The following is a 22,453-nucleotide window of genomic DNA, read 5'->3' as shown; positions in this document are numbered from 1 at the left end:
ATCATAAAATTTTGAAAGATATCCTCACTGCAGAATATGTCCATAAAATATTAAATATTCAATTTTCCTCTATCATGGCTTGAAAAATTCATAATTACATGATGATCCACATAATAACTCATTCTGAAAAGTCATATATGGTGCTCCCCCTGTGACTGAGTTAATAATTTACTGCTGTGTGGGATTTTTGCTCTGCACTGTTAGTCTTGGAAACATTTATTAAGCAAATGTTCATTTGCAAAGATCAGGATGTGAATGAAGAGGGTAAGAATTTAATGAGGAGTGACAGACAGGTGAACTGATTCCATACAGTTCTTTACTACAAGAGAAAGCAGATAGCTTTATCTTTCATTGCCTCAATAGACACATGAAATAAAATATAGAAGACAGAGGGCAGAAGGGGGGGAAAACGAGCGATACTTTGCTAGAAGGGCCAACAGAGGAATAAATCACAGCAACTCAAGAGAGCACCATCCAGACCAGTGGGGAAAGCAGTTCAATTTTTGAACCTGGAGACATTTCTGGCAGAAGACTGTTTTATTTTAAGATCTTTGCATGTTTTTAAAGACAGGGTATTACTAGTTTCTGAAATATTTATGTATAGGAGCAGACTAAGTTTGTCAGACAGCAGAGAAAGATGTGAAAAACTAATATTTCTAAAATTTTAAATGAGTTTGGGTTTGTCCTTTGTCCTGGAATGCTTCACTTTAGAGCTATGAGAAACTAAACCACATTATAAGCTGTATGGAGCTGCCCTTGAAGATGGTGAGGAAGTGTCACCTAGTGAAAAGTTCTCCCACAACTTAACGGTTAGCCACAGAGGCAATATTAAACTAACTCTTGCTTGCTTGGGCTGCCTGCCTGTGTGGTTCTGAGATTGATTCCAAGCAGAACCATATATTACCTCAGCAAATCCAGGCTTCTGAAACCCACATTTGCTGAGGTCAAGATTACAATTGCATGTAACATAAAACTGCAGTCAAATGGGGCAGAGGTTTGAATTTCTGTATGTCCGAATGTGTGAAACTGCAGTTTTGTGGCAAAAGAGACCTGTAGTTTCCTTCACCAAACTCCAATTTGAGCCTTTTGGTTTGCAATGAGTTTCTTCGCCACCCCAACCTGAGGTTTTGAGGTGGGAGCGTTACGTCCAATTGCGGATGCCACCATTACTGTGTTTCGCGGTCTTTCTGGAACCATAACCACAGAGTGGGCAGCCCAGACCCACCCAGGGCCACACCCGCTCCATGCCTGTGGCACTTATTGCTGATCACCTCTCCATGCATTTGCCTCGCCTCATCTCCAATCTAATAAAGCGGGTGCCCAGCAACAAGGACACCGTAACATCCCACCCCAAGCTTTTAAGTCTGTCAAATGGGAAAGTCACAGGGGGCATGCCCTCTTTCCACTCTGTCCCTTGTTTCTGCCTCCTGGCAATCAGAAGAGAAAGGGGACAGGATGGCAAGAAGGGGACTGTGTACTTTGTTCTCTGAAAATGAAGTGCTAAAGATGTGTGTGCACATTTAAAAGGGACCAGCAGGTTTATTTTTTGTATAAGGAAAGGGGGCCCCAGCCCTTTCCCCTTGGATTAACACATGTGATCCCTAGGCTTACTTATGAGAAGGGCTGGGCAGCCAGATCAGAACTGCCTCCAGTGAAAAGAGCGAATCTACATGTGTGATGATGACAGATGCTGCTCCTGAGCAGAGTGCTCTCTCATGAGTAGAAGGCCTTGGGGATACCCCTTCACGACTCATGAGAAGAATCCTCTGGAGGTTCTTCACAACTCATGAGAAGAACCGTCTGGGGGGTTCATTATTAGTGACTGGGCAGAATCACTAGGGTGACGGGGTGACAGTGCAATCACTGTCTGATGAAGGGCTTGCACGGCATTTAAAGGGATTTAAATGCCCTTTCCCCACTGAGGGTAGGCAGTCCATTCCAAAAAGGCACATTTGTGGTTGGTACGCTCCCTTGAAGGTTATGGCCAATGTCTGTCATCCTGCAGACGTTCTGATGCCTTGTGCGCTGTCTGGCAACGCAAGTGCTATGGAGCTTGCTGGAAAGTTGACTACACAGTCCAGGAAGAGGGAGGGGCTCCCCTGCCCTGAAAATGGAGGTTGCTGAGCTGTGATTGGGCAAATGTCTTCAATGCAATTCATGGTTAGAAAAATAAACCACGGGATTGGCAATCTCGGGTTTCACATTACATGTGAATGCAACCAATGTGAACATGGGGCTAAAAGAGACATATATGGAAACAATGAAGAGGGAGAAGGGAGGAATGTATAAGGTGTCTCATGCCCACTGAGTCACCCCCTGAAGATGCCTCCCCCCTGGCCATTTTCTTCTTAGCACTTTTGTTTTTTAGAGCTTGGCTAGAGGAAATATATTAGAATGTCCAGGAAGAAGATTTTCAGGAGAGAACTGGAGAAAGAAAGTGGGGGAGCCCACCCCCGCTGTTGCTTTTCTCCCGAAAGTGGCCTTCTCTTACCCCTGCATCTGTCTTCTGACAGAAACAGGGTAGGGAACCCTGTGTTTTTCTCATAATAGGTTGTTCATCCTTCAACTAATATCTGTTGTTTTTCATCTTAAGTTGAGTATGGGATTTTTTTTTGCTGGTGATTGATTGAATCTGAGGTTTGGGGTGTGTGTGTGTGTGTGTGTGTTTAATTATACAAATTCAAACTGAGTTCAGATTACAGAGGATTCTGAGTAAATTGGGCAGACTCAGAGTATGGGATTTGAAGAATATATTGGCTTGAATAGCCTTTTGTTTTTGTAGCTTTATCTATTTCAAATTGCATTTTGAAAAAGCAAGTTCTGTATTATATGGGACAAATGTTAGTACTGAAATCAGCTGCCTTTGCTGAAGTTCCTAGTAAATGTAGGATTGAGTAAAGGTTGGTTTTTAAAAAATGACTTCAAGCAAAATATTTATCTGCTATACTGCACATAATGTGCATTGAGTACTGCATGCATCTTTATACACTGTACTAAGCTTTAGCCTTCGCAAAATGCTTTTTTCAACTTGGTTTTTCATTTGTTCATTCAAAAAAGTGAAATTATTTTTATGTATGAGCATCATGTTATTGATTGCTTTGCACTGGTTTTTAGTGTTTAGGAGCAATTTCTGCTGACATTTTGTTTTGTAATCTTTGTTCTTCTGGCAATGTGCTACAGCAAAGGCAATTCACAAATAAAATAATGTAAGTCATGCCATCTTGTGTATAAAATACAGCTGGAGCACTTTCCTGTAATTCCTAACTGACATACCACCAATGGAGCAACTGGGACTCTATGTATACAGACCCCCAAAGCAAAAATCCCTCTGATAAGTTGCTTGGTTTGGAACATGGAGCAGGGAAAACTGAATCCACTACTACTACTACAAATATTAATATACCACTTTTATACAAAAGTTTCCAAAGCGGCTAACATAGAAAAGTAATAAATAAATAAGATGGATCCCTGTCCCCCAAAGGGTTCACAGTCTAAAAAGAAACATAAGATAGACACCAGCAACAGTCACGAGAGAGATACTAGAGATGTGCACGAACCTGTTCAGAGGCCTTTTTATGGGCCTCTGAACAGGTTTGAACACTGTGGGGTTCAAAGTTTGAAGGCAGGGGGGTGTCTCACTTTAAGGAAGGGGGAGGGTGCACTTACCCCTCCCTCTGCTTTCCCCCCGCCCAGTATTTTACATGTCTTATGGGGTGGCAGCATACTTCCCTGCCACCCTGTTTGCTCTTCGGCCGGAAGTGCCAGCGTGGTGTAGTGGTTAGAGTGCTGGACTAGGACCGGGGAGACCCGAGTTCAAATCTCCATTCAGCTATGATACTAGCTGGGTGACTCTGGGCCAGTCACTTCTCTCTCAGCCTAACCTACTTCACAGGGTTGTTGTGAGGAGAAACTCAAGTATGTAGTACACCGCTCTGGGCTCATTGGAGGAAGAGCGGGATATAAAATGTAAAAGAAAGAAAGAAAGAAAGAAAGTGGCCGGAAGTAGCTGGTGCATGCACTTGCACATGTTGGGTGGGCAGGCACGTGCTCGCAATGTGAGCACTCGGCGGGTGCATGTGCGCCAGCTACATCTGGCTACAATGCAAACGGGATGGCAGGGAAGTACGCTGCTGCCCCGTAGGATGTGTAAAATACCAGGGGCCGGCAAGGGGGGGGGAGTGGAGGGAGGGGTAAGTGCACCCTGACCCACCCTTAAAGTGAACCCCCACCCACCCACCATCGAGCCACCCACGCCTGGTTCCATGCACATCCCTAAGAGATACTGTGCTGTGGGTGGACAGAGCCAGTTGCTCTCTCCTTGCTATATAAAGCGAATCACTACCTTAAACAGGTGCCTCTTTGCCCAGTTAGCAGAGGAAGACAATTAATCAAATCCATAGCCCTGCTCCACCTCCTGATCCATCAACTGGTAGGATTTTAGCAGTTTTACTAGGGTTCCATGCACCTTGGTTCCTGATTTCAGAAATGGAAATCACATGCATAGCACTAGCTGGTCTATGCAGTTCCCCATTCAGCAATAAAAACATGCATGAAGTACCATGCACATTTAGGATAAAATTAGAGATGTGCACTAAATGGATTTTGCATTTTGTTTTGATCCTGAAATGAAACGCAAATGGCCGAAACATTTCATCAAAACAGCAGTCAACCCAGCTGTTTCAATGGAATAAAATTCGAAACATTTCAAGTGTTTTGGCCACAGGGAACAATGGGGCACTCAAAACACCACATTGTTCTCCACGAATAGCTCCTGGGGACACCAAAGTGGGTTGGGTGTTAGGGCATGGTGGGTGCTACCTACCACCCAACCCACAAAAGAAATTTTTAACCTTTCCTCAAAACCCTCATAGCAGCCTATGGGGATTTTGGGGAAAGGTTAAAAATTTGTTTGAAATTTTATTTATTTTAATATTTATACCCCACTTTCCCTCCAAGGAGTTCATTGTAGTGTATGTGGTTATTTCTATCCTCACAACAACCCTGTGAGGTAGATTAGGCGGAAAGACACATGACTAGCCCAGAGTCACCCAGTGAGTTTCATGGTTGAATGGGGATTCAAACTCAGGTCTTCCCAGTCCTAGTCCAACATGCTAACCACTAAGCTATGTTGGCTCAATTGCCCACTTCCCCATTTCTTTTGTGGCTTGGGTGGTAGGTAGCACCCATCATGCCCTACCACAGAACTTACTTTGGTGTGCCTAGGACCTACCCATGAGGAACAATGGGGTGTTTCGAGTTCTCCGTTGTCCCCTTTCACTGGAACAGTTTTGCATTGCAATTTGCAACCCTGCCTTTACTGTGTGCTTCTACACTGTTAAAAGGGAATTTTTCCCTTCTAACACACAACACATATTTAAGATACAGTCCAAAAATTTCAGAAAAGAATAACTGATCCAGAATCCAGTGCCAGCCACAGTGCCTGCACTGCAGTAACATCACTGGCACAAGTTGCTCTCTCACACACAATTATGCCTCCTTACTTCCTAGTATTGCAATAGCTGCCACAGCAGCACCCTTAGAAGCAAGCATAGCCACACGCTCAGCTAGAGCAACTTCAGCCGCATTTTGACTGAGTACACTTTGCTATGCAGATTGCAGAGCAGACCAGAGCAGTGAGTGAAGCACAAGTCAGTCTCAAGGCCAGGCATGGAGCTCATCACAGCAGTCACTAAGAAATACCACACATACACAGAGCTGCTGCTGTCCATTTCTCACCCCAACACTATCTCACAAACAAAACCCAGGGGCTCTCTTCCCCCCAGACACTGGGGACCAGGTACATTGCCTCACAGTCCCTGCTGTCTCTGAGGGAGGGAGGGAGGGAGGGAGCCAGCCAGCCAGCCAGCCAGCCAGCTCCCTTCCTGGCTGCTGCCACCCCCACACCTGCTGCCTGCGTGTTGGAATTGTGTAAGAGATGAAAACTGTCTCAACCAATCGAGGCTTTGCTTTCCTGCTTCAGGAGCTGTGTTTTAATTGCAAGCAGGCAGGCAGCCCATTGGCTACCCAACATTTGTTGTATCATGTGCTCTGTCCCTACCTCTCTAGTTTGAACAGTTTTTCACAGCTGCTCACCAGTAATCTGACTAAGCCAAGTTTAAAAATCAAAGGGGGGAAAAGAAACTGTCAATGTGAGTAAAATAGGGTTGAGAGGGAATTGAGAAACACAGAGAGAGAGAGAGAGAGAGAATAAAGCTACATAGAAAAAAGAAAAACACATACTTACAAAGAAGCAACAGAGAAAGAGGGAAAAGACAGAGAAGGGGGGAGGCGAAAAAGAAAAGGAGAGGGTTTTTAAAAAACCTTTTCATTCTTAAATCCTCCTGCAAAACTGTAGTTTTAGTGTCCCTGCCCCCCCACTTTTGTTTTTGCATTTTTTAATTATTATTTTTTGCAAATCCACCCACGTTTTCCATCAGCCAAGTTTGCAGGGTGATTAGCATTGTTTTTAGTATGTGTTTTTGTACATTATGTGTTTGTAGCTAAGCAGGAATTTAAGGCTTTTGCTCCCTTTCTTCTCCCCCCACCTCTTTTCCTCCCATTTAATGCTAACCTTTTTAATTAAAATTTTGGTTCTGTTCCACCCTCATATGGAATCATTACTGCCTCATGGTAAGCAATCTGGCTGATCAGAATAAGCGGTTCTGTTCATTCCACAGGATAGTAGGGAAAGGGTTTTGGTTTTCATAAATTTTGATCAGTAAATTTTTGTTCCTCCCTGGGAGGAGAATTAGTCTTGTAGGAAGCATGAATTGCCCACTTTGCTCCATCTTGGTTTGCATTTGAATGAGAGACTACATGTGAGTGCTGTCAGATATTTCCCTTAGAGGAGGGGTAGGGGTGGATATTCCCTGAGCATTTTCTGGTGTAAAAAGTAGTGCATTCAGCTAATTTATGTGGAAGGATTATTCAGGCAAAATGTGATATCTCTCTGCAAGTTAGTGGGAAGTATCTTATTCAGAATCTCTTAAAAATAGTTTTCTGTTTCTCCTGAGTGTGTTCTGGTGTAAAAAATAGTGCATTCAGCTAATTTATATGCCAGGACTCTCAATGCAGAATATGGTATGTGCAGGTCTGTGGGAAGTATCTTCATAATCCCCCCTCCCCAAACAACAACATCGTTTCCAGCTTTCCCTGAGCACGTTCTGGTGTAAAAAAAAAATAGTGTGTTCAGATACTCAGGCATTCAGGACTCTCAATGCAAAATATGGTATGTGCAGGTCTGTGGGAAGTATCTTCTTCATAATTTTTTCTTAAAAAACAATCTTTTGTTTAGTCACATTTATTGCAACACTGCAAGAGAAAAGAAAAGCAGCTCCAAATTCTTGCCTGCTTTTCTGAATGGTGGGTCCTCTTTCTTTTTTTAATAGCATTAAAAACCAACAAAAATACCAAAGTATTCCGCCCCTCCCGCCCACTGCCAAAAAAAAAAAAATTACCTTGTTTTTTACGTCTATACAATTTTGCAAATTCAGTTGCTTAAATATTAGATCCTTTAGAGACAGAACGGGCAGTGGGTAAAGAAATACATGGAATGTGAATATGTTAAGTTGCATGTTGAAATGTTTCTGCTAATGCATATTTACATAAATGTACTTGTTTTACACTATTACATTCTTGTAAGTTCAGTTGCTGTTTGTGCCCTCAAGAACCCAGGTGTTAAAAAATATTGCATGTGTCATGGGGTGTGTGTATGTATTTGTGTGTGTTTAGGGGGGATGATGCTCAACTTGCAGAGGGGGCTCCACAGGTCATTAGATGATGAGGTTTAACTTGTAGCAGTGGGCTCCAGGGAGGGGCTCCAAAGGCCTTTAGGTCCAGGCTCCAAAATTACCTAGGTGCACCACTGAACTAATCAAACTACAACTCAAGGAAGACAGGTACTCAAGTTCTGCCTATGTCAATTTGAGATCCAGCAAAACCAGATACTTTTGGGTAGAAAGGCATTTATACTGATGCTGTGTTTATGCTTGAATTCAGGATCAAGCTGTAGTAAACTTTTAAGCATACAACACAACCAAAAATAATCCATGGTTTCCCCCTCTAACTGCGGCATTCATGCCAACAGCATTTCTGCTGTGTTTCTTCAATTTTTAAGCCTTCCCCACTTACTGCAGCTTTTACGCTGATGTGGCCTTTCTGCCCCAAATTATGGTAGTTATAGCAGCAATATCACAGCATTTTATACTCAGTGCTGAGAAAACCACAAAATCAAGGCAACCAACCTTCCTTCCTTCCTTCCTGATATATCCTCTCCAAGAGAGGCACACTCTAAGGCCTCTTTCTGGCTCCCAGTCTCTATACATTTTGAAACTCCCTCCTTTTGGGTTCTCCCTGCTCCCCTTACTCTTCCAGCCAATGGGGGCACAGTTGCCCATGACAACACTTGATTTGTATGATAACAAGCCAACCAAGAAGCAAGGAGATCACAAGCCAGTTGGAAGCCAGTGCCAGAAAAACAACCAGAAAGGGGAAAACAGGCCCTCCAAATTGCACTCAAAACATCAAAATGTTTTGACTCAAATGGGGTTGTTTTGTTCTGAGCACGAAACAGGCCCTTTATTTAAAGGATGTTTTGTTTCGACCTCTAAACACCTGAAACGGTCTGTTTTGAGTAGAAACGTTTTGATGTCGAAATGTTTTGCACACCCCTAGTTAAAATAAAAATCATAATATTACACATCAGCTATGTGTAGCCCTTTTGCTATTGGAAAAGCCCCAATTCAGACAATCTCCACAAAGCAAAGCAAAAGTATATCGGCATAATTCCACCCAAAGTTAAGCACTTTTGATTTCTATGGATGAGAGTCAAGCACATACTTATTTCTCCCTTTGAAAGTAAATAGACTGAGAAATGCTCAACATTGGTTGTATTGTGCCCTAAAATGATTTTAAAATGATCATGTTTTTCTACACTTTTATGCTTTATAGCATTACTGTTAGGTGAAATATTATCACATTTCAGCCACAATTGTAGCAAATTATCTAGCCAACACACATACTGACTTCAGCAAAACTGCACAGTTACTGGTGGTAAAAAGCAGAGCGTTTGATATAGTTCAAGAAAGAGGCAAATTACTCAAACAACTTTGATTCAGGAGAGAAAATCCTGCAAATAAAAGAAAATTGCCTCAGAATTGTAGGCCTCTGGGCTATTTCTAAAGGGTTCCCCAGTGTCACCACTACCCTGAATTTTTGACAAGTTTTGCTTGCTGGACTTTCCAGTATTGTCAGAATCCACATTTTCTTTTAAAACACTCATTAAAAGCATTTTATAATGTTTGAGACGAAGCTCATATAGCCATCACTTGTTTGTAAACACTACCTGTTGATCTTATATGAACCTGTAAATGCAACCCAGGGAAGTGTGAAGTTGTTTTCAATAGCTGGTTATAGACTGGTTGGAACAGTCTGTGGCCTGGCCTTCTGGTGAACAGTGAAAAGGGCAAAAGCAATTAATATATGCTTATATGAAACACTGTAATCTTTGGCAATGATTTGCCAAAGTGTAGTTTTCCATGGCACCTTCCTCCCAAGTGATGTCTGCAATAGTGAGAAAGGACTTCAAAACTCGCTTTATTAATTCTCTTGCAGTATTCCTGCTGTTTGTCCATTCTCTCAGCAAATGTGGTAGTAATAAGCAGCAAGAATTAAATCATTTATTTTATTAAGAACAGAACCAGGTTTCTGCTTTGGCATGTTATAGCCCATTTTCCAAATATTTATATTTTATTTTATTTTTGACAATGATAGTTTGGAGGTTTAAGTTCCATTCAATCTATTCTGTCTCTCAAGAATCTGGAGACAAATTTACACTCAGTCCTATGGAACGGTTAGGCCAAACATGTGCAAGTAGGACTTTAAAAAAAAAAGAATGTTAGGGAAAGCCGGAGTAGTTAAGCCAGAGTGAGCCAAGGCCAGAACCAGGGAGTTATCCACACATGGCTTCATGCTTTGGGGTATCTGAAGAGTGAATCTGCTTCGCAGCAGATTCATAGATATTTAATTTGGGGGATTAAATGGACCATTCTCATAGGGTTGGCTCTTTTTCCTGTGTGCGTTCCCACAGGTTGCTCTGGGTTTTTTCTCCAGCCAATCACATCCCAGAGGATCAGGCGAGAGACTGTTGTTGTTGTTGTTTGACAGTTAGTTACAGAAGACTGGCAAGACAAGTTGCCAAGCGGCTGGATCAAACAACAGAACACAATCATTGCTTTCTCTCTGTGGTGAAGAAAAATGCAGCCTCATAGAATCAGCTCAGACACAAAAGGCTCAGGTTACATCGAACCTGTAGTCTCCATTGTTAAGCTTCTTCCTCTAACAATATCTGCATAAGTAAAGCCTATGTTCATATGATGACCAGTGCGAGTTTCGAAAAAAGCTGAATTACTGGCAATGGCCGCTCCAAACATCAAGGGAGACGTAGCGGGTCATACCAGAAAGCTCACGTTGTTGTTTTTAAAAAGCTGTTGCAAATAGAAGATTTTTTTTTTACCCCAGACATAATTTGGGCCAAGCTAGAATGCACAGCAGTAATTCGGGAAAAATCAGAATTATATGTGTACTGGTCCCTGATAGCTCAAAGAGACTTTATCGAAGTAAATCCAGCTGATATGTGGACTCACACCCTCCATTAGGGAGGAGATGTAAACAAAGAGCCATGTGTGTAAAAGTCCCTGGTAGGCTAATGATGAAGCAAATCCTGGGTGGTCAGGGGAACTTTGTGGAATGGAACTGTCATTGGCAGCGCCTCAGATCCAGGAGGCAAAGAGCTAAGCTTAGGCAGGACCTGATTAGTGTCAAAGGTGGAGACAGAATGGAACATGATGGTAGAGCCACAATGAAATGTGATGGGTCCCAACTGGAGCCTGGCAGAATCCTGACAGATCTTGCCATAGGGTCAGTGGCAAAATGTCTTTGACAGGCCAGCTCTGGAATTTATTAGTCAGACCAACAAAATAATTGTTGCTCAGTGCTGGGGTCTATAGCTGGGGGGTCTAGGGTTACCAGCTCCTACTGAAACTCTTCTTGGAGATTCTTCCTCCAATATTTTTCAAAACATTGAACCATTAAAATAAGTAGGATTGCTTTCAGTTACCATCTCTGGGAGGCCAATGCTATTGGAGGTAAAGGTAAAATGTGCCGTCAAGTTGATTTTGACTCCTGGTGCCCACAGAGCACTGTGGTTTTCTTTGGTAGAATATAGGAGGGGTTTACCATTGCCTCCTCCTGAACAGTTTGAGATGATGCCTTTCAGAATCTTCCTATATCACTGCTGCCCAGTATAGGAACAGCTAGGATTTGAACCAGCAACCTTCTGCTTGTTAGTCAAGCATTTTCCCACTGTGGAGACTCCAGGTCAATTCTGGAGGATTGGTAACCATACCGGGGGCTTCACTGAGTCCTAGAACCAACTGAATATGCTTTTTCATATACAACATCAACTCTAGAAAACTGCCTTGGAGATTGTTCTTGGGGCCCAGTTTTATTACATGGAACTATGACTTGGATCCTATGCATGTACACCCACTTTGTAGTATTTGTTCCTTTGAAGCTTGTAGAACTTGCTTTCACTTATAAATGCATAGGATCAGGCTACATATTATATTAGTAGTAAGCAAAATATTTTACAAGGTAACTGCAAAGCTAGAATATTGTGTTTGCATTGGGTCCATATGCTCTCCTTTCCCCTTTAGCCTCTATATATTGATCCACTGGGCTGACTCATCATTTATGGGCTGACAATTCTATAGTATGATAATTGCCTATTGGAGCACACCATGTGTTATAGTGAAGGATTACAGGGGTACTTTTCTTTCATTATGCTGCATCAAACAACCTGAAGAAATCCAGTCATGAATTATTATTATTAGTATTATTAGTATTTTTTTTTTTACAAAGCATGTGCACTCTGGCCTAGGTCTAGATGACAGGTGGTATAAACACATCAGAATTATATGGTTTATAGGTTATCATGATTGTATGGTTATTAGTATTATTTATTATTTGTATTGCAGCAGCCCCTAGAGGCCTATCCTCCATTCTGTGTTTCACTGAATGCCCTGTATAGCAAAAAATAAAATTAAAAAATGGTTCTTGAACAAAGCAGCTTAATGAGTTTAAGTGATGTTATTTTTTAAGATATTGCTGAAAAAGGGTTTTCAAGCATTCATAGATCACAGATATGCACCTTAAGAAATACCTCCTCTTACATTACTAAAGCTACAGTCTCAACTACATGGTCTCCCTCTACTTTCTGTTTTTAAAGTTTGGCAGCAGCTGCTGTTTCTGGACAGATGGGAGCTGGGAGGATGTATTTTGCAGTGGAGAATCATTGGGTAGAAGGAGAGTGTTTACCTCTTGCCCTACCTGCTAATTTCCCCCTACAACATTCCATCAGTGGCCTACATAATGAGGAAAATTACACAAAATAGTCCCATTGGCATTAAAAGGGCAAGTTAGGCTTTGCTTACTTGCCTTTTAAATTTCAGTTGAACTACTTTGAATAATTTTCCGCATCATGTCAGCTAGTGCTATTAGTGTACAAGGGCTGACATACAGAGCAAGGATGCACCAGTGCAGTAAGAGAGCAGCCTAAGAGAGATTTTTAACTGTACCAGTGAAGCAGAGAAGTGACCATTTTTAATTACCTTCCCTTCCCCAGGAAGTCATCTGTACCACCCAAAAATATCTCCGCCGATGGCTACGTAGCCCTCGGAGACATATTTTCAGGGGGCAAGAGGGCTTCCTGGGGAAGGGGAGGATGTCAAAAATTGCCCCTTCCCTGGTGCATTGGTGCAGGTCTCAAGTTCTGTTAGGCTGCTCTCTTGCTGCAGTTGTGTATCCTTGCTCTGTATGTCAGCCATGACATTTTGCAAAATAACATAAGCAGAAAAGACAGGTCCCACCTCAATGAGCTCATACTCCACATTGTCACAAAGAGGGACACAAGGCAGACCATGGAAGAAAGTGCACAAAAACAGTTTGTAGAGAATGGTGTTTCGGTTGTTCAGACCCCGCAAGTCCTTCTGGGCGGGCCCTGACTGGTATACTGCTGCCACCACCTGTTCAAAACCTTGGAAGGGTTTACTGACCCTCTCCCCTTATGGTTTGCCAGACTGGACCAAACAGGACAGCCAGCCCCCACTCACAGTCTCTATAAAAGGCTGAAACTGTAAACTGATCCCTTGGATGGGGTTCCTCTGGCCCAGGGTAAGAATGTCATGTGACTGGGGACCCTACTTTCCCCACTGAGCACTCGGAAAACAATGTCAACAATATTTTTTTTAAAAAGCTTTATTGCATAAAGGGATATGAATTGGAGCAAAAGGGAAATACTACAGAGGCAGGCTTTAGCCTTGTTAATACACCCAAGCAACACAGAAAAACAAAAGAACAAACTGACGCAAAAACTAACTTCAAGTACTGTTCTGTGTCCTTGGGGCTGTTATTCTCCACAGGCCTCCAAGTAACCTCCTCAGCTCAAGCTGAGCGAGGCCTCAGGGAGCAAGACCAAGACGTACTCTCCTCACCTTCTCTTCTCTCCTTCCCAACTTCCAACTCTCCAGAAATACAAAACAAACCACTGAAGAGACATAGAAAAGAACAGAAACCCCTCCTCCCCAAAGAGCAGGAATATCCAAATCCCAATTCAATTGGTTTCCGGTGGGATACTGAAGCCAATCACAGGGTTCAGTGTGTGGTCTGGCTGTGATGTTATCTACCCCAGTAACCAGGCTCAGACTCCTCGCTCACCATACAGTTACATCTGCTTGGGCTAATGGGCTTTGTTTCAGGCAGCAATGAGGACTAGGCAGGAGTAGAACCAAAGGCATTAGGTAAGAGGCAGATTTTGAACTGTGAGTTGAAGGAAGTCACAGAGGCAGTATAGTGTTCAGGAAAGAAGTTCTGAGCATAAGCAGCAGCAAGGTGGAAAGAGCAAACTCATTTCAGGGAACAGAAGGCCTTGGGGTGGCTGAGAGTGGAGGAGGAGCAAAGGGCATAGATAAAGCTTTATTGGAATTCTTTGTGTGTGTTGAACAACAGATCTATATAAACAACTGCAGTAACAAAACAACTACACTTTGTTCTATATAAAATTAGTCTTCTAAATTAAAAGGAGAAATGAAGGAGTATGAAGCCATCTGGAAATATTTTTGGGCTTGAAACAACCAATGACACTACATCTTGTAATTAACGGCTGCAGCAACTAGTCTGCAATATCCTGCAATCACCTATCTTTATTCTCCCAGTAGTGTATCAAACTTGAGTTATTAGATAATCCATCAAGCTTCATGACCAAGAACTGGACAACAACTGTTGGGTTATTTATGGTTCATAAATAGGTTATTTATGGTTCATTGACTTCTTGGTCAAGGAGGATCAATCTCTGCCACCCATATATTGTGGGAGTAGATCAAAGAATTAACAGGCAACATGATGAGCTAAGACTATATCCTGAAGGCCTCACATGCATTCAGACACTTTGGGAGAAGTCTTAATATATGTGTAGGTATTTTTTAGGGGTGTGCACGGACCAGGTGGCATGGTTTGGTTTGTGTACAGATCAAATTGCAGGTCCCCCAAACTGGTTTGGTCAAACCCATTGGCTGGGCCGGTCAGGCCGATGAACCGGCTCAAAGCAGTTCAAAGTGGTTCTCGATCAAACTGCACAAACTAGTACAGTTCACAGCAGACCAATCCGCCATTGAACACCCCTTGTATTTGTGCACCTATAGTCAGGTTGTGCTGTCGAGTTGGTGTCGACTCCTGGTAACCACAGAGCCATGTGGCTTTCTTTGGTAGAATACAGGAGGGGTTTACCATTGCCTTCTCCCATGTAGTATGGGATGATGCCTTTCAGCATCTTCCCATATCGCTGCTGCCCAATACAGGTGTTTCCCATAGTATAGGAAACATACCAGCAGGGATTCAAACCAGTAATGTCATGCTCTTTAGGCAAGTTACTTCCCCGCTGATATGGTCACCTAATCAGTCAGGTACATGATCAGTAATTCCCAAACGATACCAGCATCCAGTATATTGCAAGCAAACTGCTATGATGATGTCATAAAATAATTAAAGGCTCTTTGAACTTCATTGTACTCACCAACAGAGGAGGCTGCCTGGCTGCCTTGCCTTCTTCCAATCAGTCAACCAGGACGTTTGCCATGTCACTGCATCAGATGTGATGGCATTATTCAATCACTCCTGACGTAAAGCACAACAGAATATTCAGCCGCTCAGAATAGGGTGCCTGTTGTAGCTCTGCATGACCCACTGAAAAACAGTGAGTCATACAAATGAAAAAGGTGGACTTCTCTGAAGCAGACAATTCTTGAATGTAGGAAGCTGTCTTCTACTGGGAGTCAGACTCTTGGTCCATCTAGTTCACTACTATCTACACAGACTGGCAGTACTTCTTCAAGGTTTGGCACTGGGGTCTTTCCCAGCTCTACATGGAGAGTCTGTGAGCTTCTGCACAAAGAGAATGAGCTTCTGCACATCTGTATTCGCACTCACTCAGCTACAGCCCTCTCCTTCTTACTCCTTCACATTCTCAAGGAAAGCCTTTGCAGGTACAAGAGTAAAGTTCCTTTCCAATTACAATTCCCCACACACACACACACACCATGAAACAGCTATTAGAAATTTGGGGAATGGACCATGAACAATGCATGGAAAGCACCATGGACAATGCATGGATACGATGACCAAGATCCAAAGAGTCACACATGGCCTTCAGCATGGGCCTTGGGGCTTTTCAGGCCCCCTTTCTCACTATAGTTCCTTGCCTGCCCCAAGCTGTTCTTGAGGATTGGCGGCGGGGTGTGCATTGGAATAGCATTCAATGCAGCAAGAGGAGCTGCTGAGGGAAAAGATAAGCAGGAGACTCTTCCAGCACACAAAATGCTTCAAGCAAGTCCATGAGACTCTTGGCATTCTGACCAATCTATACACAAATAGTACAACTATATTTCACAAATTATGTTATATACAAATTATGTGAATTATCTTTTGGTACTGCATCTGAACAGAAATATTATTAGGAATGTGTCGGGAGTTCATAAACTGCAGCCAAGGTTGCATCAAAGTATTCTAAAACTATTTGGTTAAAGGGTAAATACACCTTGTACATAATAATGAAAATCTTATAGGTATGGGTGGAGATTAACACTGCAGGCTGTCTACAGAATATTAATAAAACTCAATATATTCTCTAAAAAGGTATAATTTATATTTTGTGGAAATGGGAGCCTTTTCTAATAAAAATTTTCTGTCCTTCATTCGCTTCATATAATTTTTCTATAAATCATCCTGTAAGAATCCCCCACCCCCAAAATGTTCATCTCCGGGAGACCTTATTTAAATAAACCCTCTTAGCAAGATATTTCAGAATTAAAACTGTACCATGAGCTATGCTTTATCCAATATTCTTCTTTCTATAGGATTTCCCTTTGACTCAAACAATATTTTATTGAATTATATTATGCTAAAAAATCAGATTTGGGGTAATGCTTCTCATATATAAAAACTATGCAAAGAAGATCAACAAATTATCTGTAACCATTTTAATTTAACCAGTCCCTGAACCTGTGCAATTCGTAACTCATTTCTTTCCCACATCTGCATATATAGTGGAGAAAACCTAAGGGCATCATACTCCATTTCACCACAAAGAAAAAATAAGGAGGAGGAAAAAGTGCTCCTGGTTATACTTCATTTTCTTGGTTTCCAGTAAACTAGGACATTTTGCTCTTCTTTGGCATTTAGATACAGTTTTATTCATTAGTGTAAATGTGGTTTTTCTTTATATCAAAATAACTGGGGTTTTTTTTTTAAAGAAAGGGAGGGGGATCAAATAATTTCAGGTCTCACTCATATTCTCCTCTAATGGTCTTTCTTAGGTTGGAGATAGACAACAGTTTTATTTTGTTGTCTGAAATGTGAAAGTGGTATAGTTGGAAATTTTTTGCTCCTCATTCCTATTGTTGTGAAGCAGAATTCACCAAACATTGGATTGTTCACCCACTAATGGCACACCTGTCAGACGGCAGCACAGGTGTCCTAAGGCATGCTCAGGGAGGACAGAAACCTCCTGTGGAGTAGAAGGATCGTGAGGCCCGCATTCACGGTCTGTATTTATACTGAAAATCGAAATCAAGCCAGCTTTTGCCCTTCTGCCTCAAAGGAGATTTCTCACTCACCTTAGGACATCTGTGTTACGGTTTGACAGGTGTACCACCCCAAACTCCCCACCTGTCACTGTCCCAGTAAGTGGGGGTCATAAGCATGTATTTTTTGGAATGTGTGCTCCATTCAGCCATGATACTAGCTGGGTGACTCTGGGCCAGTCACTTCTCTCTCAGCCTAACCTACTTCACAGGGTTGTTGTGAAAGAGAAACTCAAGTATGTAGTACACCGCTCTGGGCTTCTTGGAGGAAGAGCAGGATATAAATGTAATAATAATAATAATTTTCTGGGCAGTGGGAAAGCAACTAGTCAGAATCCAACAAACATATAGCTAAAATCTGGCTACTGGGAAATATTAGGAATTAACCCCTGCTAACTTGGCAAAGAGACACCTTTTCACATGGTGATTCTCTTTATTTAGCAGGGGGAGAGTAACTGGCTCTGTCTACCCCCAGCATAGCAGCTCTAGTGACTGTTGCTGGTGTCTATCTTATGTTTCATTTTAGATTGTGAGCCCTTTGGGGACAGGGAGCCTGCTTGCTTATCTATCTATCTATCTATCTATCTATCTATCTATCTATCTATCTATCTATCTATCTATCTATTCTCTGTGTAAACAGCCCTGAGCCATTTTTGGAATGGCAGTATAGAAATTGAATTATTATTATTATTATTATTCATAAAATTGATAATAAAATTCAGCCATCGCAGGTCCTTGGGAAGGACTCGATGTCTGGATAAAACAAACCAGTCAATAACACCTGTCTGACTGTGTAAACAAAAATAATAATTAATAATTAATAATTAGGAGTGAAAAATTCCTACAGTATGACAGAGCCATTGTTACTCATACCATACACACACATTTATTTTAGGGAAGTTGCCATAGTTCAGCGCTAGAGCACATGTATTGCATGCTGAAGATCCAAGGTTCAATCCCCAACATGGGCAACTAAAGAATCTGTTGTAGCAGGTTTGAGACCCTGGAGAGCCACCTTCAGACATCACTCAATATAATACATTTATTTTCTCCCTGTTCAAATTACAAAAACCTCCAGAGACAATAATAGGATGAATATATGTGTAATGGGCAACAATGTTTCCTTCATGCCATATTTATCTCTGGGATGGGGTATGGGCAGTGGGGTGAGGATTTTTTAATCACATGTCCAGAAAATAGTGATATCAGTTTCTATGAGGATCTGTCCCAACAAGTATCCCAATCAATTTCCTATTCTTGGGGCTCAACATAAAACTGGTCCATTTGTCAATCTGTAAAAACATGTGGAAGGTATAGGATTTTCTTATGGAATTTTACACTTTTGTAATTAGATTATCACTCACAACTATCTTAAACAGTTCATATCCCCTGCTAAATGGGCAAAGAGGCACCTTTTACCGTGGTGATTCTCCTTATTTAGCAGGGGGAGAGTAACTGACCCTATTCACCCCCAGCACAGTACTTCCCGTGACTGTTGCTGGTGTGTGTCTTAAGTTTCTTTTTAGAATGTGAGCCCTTTGGGGACAGGAGGCCATCTTATTTGCTTGTTATTTCTCTTTGTAAACCGCCCTGAGCCATTTTTGGAAGGGCGGTATAGAAATCGAATTATTATTATTATTATTATTATTATTATTATTATTATTATTATTATTATTATTATTTAGATTCAGTTACTCTATGGATGCTCCTCATTTTTCAGTACTCAAGTTACTCCTTAATTTTCTTTTCTTTTCTTACAAACTGATTTGGACACCATCCTAAGTTTCAAAAGCAACCTCTTGTAGAAAGCCGAACACCATCATCATCAACAACAACAAAATTCAAAAGCCCCACATGGAGCATAGCGTGAGTTATACAGTTCATTCTTCGGATTATGGCCTTTGATACTAATAGGCAATCCAAAGCTCAGACAGTAGGTAAGGTTCATTTCAAAAGAACTGGTCTTACTGTGTTCTTTCTTTCTTTTGACATCTTCTCTATTTATGGTTGCTTCTCTCTTTCCATTCCCCAGGGGAAGTCATTTGCTTCAACATTTTCCTTGATTGTTAATGATCTATTCTCCTTCGTTTCATCTGCTAAGATAAAAATGCAGACACTGTTTGAAGTTTAGATGTGATGTCTTGCTGAGAAGTACTGCTTCATTGCTATAGCTCTCAAACAAGATGTTGGTTTATTCATCTGGATTCTCAGATTGCACAATGAGCTCCAGCCTCCAGAGATCCATGCTGCTCCGTGCAGTGTGGATCATGTGGGCGTGTGGTGGCACACGCAGGAGACAGTCAGCGGTCATCTGAGGGGAAGGTAGGTGGAACCTTGCCTTACCCCCACCCTCCCACCTGCCCACCATGATGTGTGCATAGCCCCAATATGTTGTTCTTGCATTCAGATGTCTATACACATGTACATGCTTATATCTGCACTCATTTCCCCTCAAATGCATGGTACAGATAGGAAGTGTACTGCTCTACCTAGTTCAGCATAAGATGTCCATGGCTGACATATTGCACAACATTCTACATGTACTGTAATAGAATGTATGTGTAGTCATGCAAGAGCCTCCCTGTGCAAGTGCAAAAATGGCACAAACACAGTTGCATGACTATAGACTAATTCTGTGCACAGGGGCTGACATATTGTGCATTGTTCCACATGCATTGTATAAATATACATGCAATTGTACAGAAGTGATCTTGTGCAAGCATACAAGTTGTGCAAATGGAGTGGCATGATTGTATGGCCATTGGAAATAATGGCAGTACAAGAGTGCAACTCCTTTTGTACAATTTTTGAGCACTCTTGCACAACTGCACACCTTTCATTAAAATACACTCAGAATGTTGCACAATACGCCAGTCACTGTGCACGAAGCATATGAGTGTTGAACATAATGAGAGAATAGGGCTCTAGTCATCCAGTTTAGTGGATTTCTTTTCCTGAATGCAGAGTCCTCTGTCAGGAGCCAGTGTAAATCTGGTCAGTCATGAAGATCACTGGATAATTGGGTTAGTTGCCATTTCTCTGCCTAATTGCTCACATGGCAGGACCAGCCTTTACATGAAGTAGGTTGAGGTAGGTCCCCTCAGGCTGATGATTGTGGGCAAGTTATCAGATGTGACATGGCAGCCCACACAACAATCCCCAGTGGATGGTCTGAAGAACGAGGAAGGCAAAATGACACCACATTTCCTCTTCCCTTCCTAATAATGAAGGAAATAAAGTTGGGAGGGATATTTGAAAGGAAGGAACTGTGGTGGGGGTGTGATTGAGGGTGATAACTAGGATTATCATTTTTGTGAGCCACCCAGAGAACAATTTGTTATGGGGCGGCAAACAAATTAAGTGTATTATTATTATTTCTTGTTTACACAGTCAGACAGGTGTTATTGACTGGTTTGTTTTATCCAGACATCGAGTCCTTCCCAAGGACCTGGGATGGCTGAATTTTATTGTCAATGTTGTTGCTGTTGTTATAGATATCGTCTCAGAATATAGGCTGTTCCCAGTAAAGCTGCTTTTTGTAATTGGCTGATGGTGATTTCTGTGGCCCCTATGGTGTTGAGGTGCTCTTCAAGGTCTTTGGGAACTGCACCCAGGGCGCCAATTACCACTGGGATTATTTTGGTCTTTTTCTGCCACAGCCTTTCAATTTCAATTTGTACATCTTTGTATTTTGTGATTTTTTTCTATTTCTTTTTCTTCTGTTCTGCTATCCCCTGGTATTGCTATGTCGATTATTTTGACTTGTTTTTCTTTCTTCTCGACTACAGTTATATCTGGTGTATTCTGTGGCAGATGTTTGTCTGTTTGTAGTCGGAAGTCCCATAATATTTTTACATCTTCATTTTCTTCAACTTTTCCAATTTTATGGTCCCACCAATTCTTGGCTACAGGTAGCTTGTATTTTTTGCAGATCTTCCAGTGTATCATCCCTGCTACCTTGTCATGCCTTTGTTTGTAGTCAGTCTGTGCGATCTTTTACAACAGCTGATTAGGTGGTCCACTGTTTCATCTGCTTCTTTACAAAGGCAGCACTTGCTGTTTGTTGTGGATTTTTTGACTTTGGCTCTTATTGCATTTGTTCTTAGTGCCTGTTCTTGCGCAGCCAGTATTAAACCCTCTGTTTCTTTCTTCAAGTTGCCATTCTTAAGCCATTGCCAGGTCTTGGTGATGTCTGATTTTCCACTTATATTGTGCAAATATTGACCATGCACGGGCTTATTTCTCCATTTTTCTGCTCGGTTCTTGACTTGTTCTTTCTTGTAGGCCTGCTTTCTTTCATTGGTGTTGAATAGTTTCTCATTATTGACCATTTTAAGTGCATCTTCTTCACTGTCCTTTATCTATTCTTCAAGGCCTCTTTTCTCCTCCTCTACTGTTTGATAGACTTGCAGCATTCCTCTTCCACCTGAGCTGCGAGGGAGGTATAGCCTATCGACATCACTGCGGGGGTGCAGAGCATGATTGAGGGTCATGATTTTCCTGGTCTTACGATCTAGCGTCTCTAGCTCTGCCTGGGTCCAGTCTATTATTCCTGCAGTGTATCTGATAACAGGTATAGCCCAGGTGTTTATGGCTTGTATGGTGTTCCCGCCATTGAGTTTGGATTTTAGGATTTTTCTAACTCTCCTGGATGTATTCACTTCCAATTTTTCTTTTAACTTCAGTGTGTGCAATGTTATCAGCCTGGAGAATGCTCAAGTATTTGTAATGTTCTTTCTCGTCCAGGTTCTTGATGTTGCTTCCATTGGGCAGTTCTATTCCTTCTGTTTTTGTTATTTTCCCTCTGTTCATTATTAATGCAGCACACTTGTCTAGTCCAAATTCCATTGCTATATCGCTACTGGATATACGGACAGTGTTTAGCAGTGATTCGATTTCTGACTGGGACTTTCCATACAACTTATTATTATTATTTCTTGTCATCATCATTATTATTATTATTATTATTACTATCACTATTATTATTTATTACTACTACTGTGATTTTAATAGGAGAGGAAACAGATGGGATGCAACTTGGTGTTCTGCTTCAGCCAGCAAAATGTAATGGGCTGGCATTTTGGTCCCCATTTATGCCACCACCGTGAATTCCTTGGAGAAAGAGTGGGATGCAACTGTGATAAATAAACAATAATACATCTTGCAAACTCAACAAGCGAACAGAATTGCTGAACAACCTTAATCCTGTTTGAATAGCAAACAGAATAAACCAGGGCACATTCTGATTGGTTGATGCAAAG

General features: G+C 41.7%; 1 long non-coding RNA gene across 1 annotated transcript in view; it reads right to left on the bottom strand.

Annotated features, from left to right (window-relative positions):
- The window catches only part of LOC128351550 (uncharacterized), a 33,373-nt gene extending 25,054 nt beyond the window's left edge, over nt 1-8,319 (bottom strand). Inside the window, exon 1 of the long non-coding RNA XR_008319860.1 lies at nt 8,244-8,319. This is a non-coding gene — a long non-coding RNA (uncharacterized LOC128351550). The remainder of the gene's footprint in view (nt 1-8,243) is intronic.
- Nucleotides 8,320-22,453: the final 14,134 nt, after the last annotated feature.

This window comes from Hemicordylus capensis, chromosome 3, assembly GCF_027244095.1.
Source record: "Hemicordylus capensis ecotype Gifberg chromosome 3, rHemCap1.1.pri, whole genome shotgun sequence".
NCBI classification, from domain to species: Eukaryota; Metazoa; Chordata; class Lepidosauria; order Squamata; family Cordylidae; genus Hemicordylus; species Hemicordylus capensis.
Note: the sequence above shows the minus strand (reverse complement) of the source record. Positions and strands in the feature narration are given on the sequence as shown.